The sequence below is a fragment of the Limulus polyphemus genome, unplaced genomic scaffold (assembly GCF_000517525.1).
Source record: "Limulus polyphemus unplaced genomic scaffold, Limulus_polyphemus-2.1.2 Scaffold941, whole genome shotgun sequence".
NCBI classification, from domain to species: Eukaryota; Metazoa; Arthropoda; class Merostomata; order Xiphosura; family Limulidae; genus Limulus; species Limulus polyphemus.
The window spans coordinates 7,314-11,503 of record NW_013666551.1 but is presented as its reverse complement, the minus strand read 5'-3'; positions in this window follow the sequence as shown (position 1 = coordinate 11,503).

Genomic DNA, 4,190 nt, shown 5'->3' with positions numbered 1-4,190 from the left:
CAGAAACAAACCCAAAATACAGAATCGCATCAAATTGCTCGCCAAGATCCAGTGAGAAGAAGCCAGGAACAAACCCAAAATACAGAATCGCATCAAATTGCTCGCCAAGATCCAGTGAGAAGAAGCCAGGAACAAACCCGAAATACAGAATCGCATCAAATTGCTCGCCAGGATCCAGTGAGAAGAAGCCAGGAACAAACCCGAAATACAGAATCACATCAAATTGCTCACCAAGATCCAGTGAGAATAAGCCAGGAACAAACCCAAAATACAGAATCGCATCAAATTGCTCGCCAAGATCCAGTGAGAAGAAGCCAGGAACAAACCCAAAATACAGAATCGCATCAAATTGCTCACCAAGATCCAGTGAGAAGAAGCCAGGAACAAACCCAAAATACAGAATCGCATCAAATTGCTCGCCAAGATGCAGTTAGGAGAAGTTAATAGCAATTTTATGACAGAGAAGCACACCGTTCAGCTCGCCAAGATCCTGACCGAACAGCAGCCTGTAGGACTGCGTTTCTCTTAGCAAAATATATTTCGTCAGTTAATATTCTCAGGTGCTCTCTTAAAACAGTCTACTTCATAAATTATCATTACATACACAGAGATATGTAGAAGAAGGTCCATGATTAAGTAAGAATTTGGTTCAACTCTTCCAGATGATCTATCTACGTCACACCAAACATACTCGCCCTTTCAGCCGTGAGGGCGTTATAATGTGACGGTCAATCCCACTATTCGTTGGTAAAAGAGTAGCCCAAGAGTTGGCGGTGGATGGTGATGACTAGCTGCCTTCCCTATAGTCTTACCCTACTAAATTAGGGACGGCTAGCGCAGATAGCCCAGTGTAGCTTTGCGCGAAATTCATAACAAACAAGCAATCTATCTGTCTATAGTAAAGACCATTACGAAGTACAATCAATACAAACGGGGATCCTCAATAGCGGCGGCACTTGAAATTCTTTTAGACAGTATTAGAATAAATTAATCTATGAGACCTTCCCCCACCCTCCTCCCCCTTTTATTAGCAATATTTCTGTGCGCCGGCAATACAAAGTGTGGGGCGCGATTATACCCGATTCGATTTTATTACTCATGGGGATCTCTACCAGCCTACTCTCAAATTGAAATTCTTTTAGACAGGATTAGAGTAAATTAATCTATGAGACCTTGGGCACGAACAAATACATCAATCGAAAGAGTTTGACCTTCTGAGTCCAAAACTGTAATTAGATCTGAAATCGGTGAAGAGATGACGAGCTATGAGCTAAAATTTTGTACTTGAAAAATACAACAATAACAAAACAACAACAACAACTCAGAACCATTCTATGAGCTGCTATGCCGCGACTAACAATTTATCAGCTTCAGTAGTCACTTTTATATACATTCACTAAAGGGTTACATTAAAACCCTTTATTTCCCTAACCCTGTCTTCTAGCGTATCCCATTAACTTAGTAAAGGCGTATAAAATGAAAATGTATGTTTAGAGGCCTCAACTTGATGGTTGTTTTAAGTTTCTATAAAAACAAATGATATGGGCTTTTATAACCTGTTTTGTCAAGGGATTATTCAATAGACTTTAATAAGAAATTACGTCTATTAAAGATGACAGTTTCCTTGCTATTGGTATTTTCTGAAATCCAAACTGTTTATTGTAATAGAAGCATTATCAGTTTAAATTAATGTAATACAATGGCTTAAAGCAACAGCGTCTACGCGGTAAAGTCTTAAATCAACACAATGTTCACCCATCTCCTAAATAAAACCATTTGTCCTTATGAGGTTTTAATCATTCTTGCTGAATATCATTGGTCTAAATAAGTCTAAAGAGTGGTTCATTATTTTTAGAATAGTTATCAAAACACTACATTACGTTGATTAAGTTAAGGAAACAGCTCTGATGATCCAAGTGTTTTCCATTTTATCCACAACTACCTTAGGCATAACACATAAAAATAAACGCTATTAAAATTCGTTTTGAGGCAGAATAAGCATGTGCTAAGTTTCATTATTTAGTTAAAGCATACTATATTTTACTGACCTCAACGTAAACAATATAACAACAGCAACTACATAGAATACGTTATACATGTTGCAGAGATTTTCTCACGGCTCTCTTAATTTGAAGAGTTATCATTTTTAAGACCTTCAAAGATTATTTCCAACAAATTACGATATATCACATGGAAAAATCTAGGAACTCTATTGTCGAAAACCACCGGCCATGAACTGAAAGTCACGTTGGAAAGTAAATAACCACAGAGTGTCACGGTGGCCAGGATAAACACAACGCATGGAACATACCATATTGGACAATCATAATTAGAAAGAAAATAGCATTTCGAATGTGAAAAATAAAACTGAAGCTAAAAAATAAATTAATTAATACAAAAAGGGTGTTGATTTCTGAGCTCCTGGCTTTTTGTTAATGTTATTTTTTTCCTTTTTATTTTAATCCTAGTCAAGCTAAGTTAAACTTTAGTAGATTTATGAACTCTATTTACGCATTAATTAAGACGTGCTACTCATGTTGATTTAGATTTAGTCTTAGTAAACGGGAATCCTAGTTTGTACAGGCTTTGGTGCCCTGTTCGTCTTCAGTAGTGTTTCCGATCTCCCGAGCTGAAATCACGAACAAAGATGCAACTAAGACTAAGGCGAGCTGAGAGTGTGACGAAACAAAACGTGTACAAACTAGGATTCCTTGAACTGTCAGGCTGGTCGATATCTTGATAAGATTCGTTTCACTGGACTAGACCTGAGACTGAAACCTTGGCGATATCGTCAGAGAAATCTTTTGAAAATAAAACACATTATTTTATATAATAAATTTTATAGAACATATGCGAAACTGAAAGTTAGTAAAGACTCGGACCCCGACTTCAGATCAGAACCGGAAAATTCAGAAGCGGTTTTACAATTTTGTTATGTCGTTGAAGTGTTCCAAATCGTCATTTGGTTAGACTGTATGCTAGCCCGATCTTTGTTTGTGATTTCAATTTCGGAGGTTGGCAACACTGCCGAAGATAAATCGGGTACCAAAGCCTGTGCAAAATAGGATTCCCTTAATTAACAAACATTACCAGTAGATTTCAATATGTTGAACAGCAACAAATATAAAAATAAATAAATATTTTCCTAAAACTAGCTGGTTTAAATTGTTGATAGTTTATTTAAAATTTGCATAAACTTCAAGTTTTTACTGAATAAGCAATGAATCTAAAGCATATATATCTAAGGATTAGTTATAAAAGTCTTTTTTTATGCTCGTTGTGACATACAGTATTGATTGTATTCGATTTTGTTGTTATTTTGCAACTGCATGCTAATGGTATACCATCAAATGAAAAAATAACAACAGAAAAACAAAACAAATCTAGCTAAGAATTCTTCGAAAACCTTTATCTTCTTGAATATTAAGCCTATACACGAATTTATGAATTACTATTACATGTCTCATGCAAACTCTGCTAAAGTTAGTAAAACTAATAGCAATGTTACAAGTCTCATGCAAACTCTGCTGAAGCTAGTAAAACTACTAGAACTGTTACATGTCTCACGCAAACTCTGCTGAAGCTAGTAAAATTACTAGAACTGTTACATGTCTCATGCAAACTCTGCTGACGCTAGTAAAACTATTAGCATTGTACATGTCTCATGCAAACTGCTAAAGCTAGTAAAACTGTGAGCACGGTTACATGTCTCACGCAATCTCTGCTGAAGCTAGTAAAACTACTAGAACTGTTACATGTCTCACGCAAACTCTGCTGAAGCTAGTAAAACTACTAGAACTGTTACATGTCTACGCAAACTCTGCTGAAGCTAGTAAAACTAATATCAATGTTACAAGTCTCATGCAAACTCTGCTGAAGCTAGTAAAACTATTACACTGTTACATGTCTCACGCAAACTCTGCTGAAGCTAGTAAAACTAGTATCAATGTTATAAGTCTCATGCAAACTCTGCTGAAGCTAGTAAAACTATTACACTGTTACATGTCTCACGCAAACTCTGCTGAAGCTAGTAAAACTAATATCAATGTTATAAGTCTCATGCAAACTCTGCTGAAGCTAGTAAAACTATTACACTGTTACATGTCTCACGCAAACTCTGCTGAAGCTAGTAAAACTAATATCAATGTTATAAGTCTCATGCAAACTCTGCTGAAGCTAGTAAAACTATT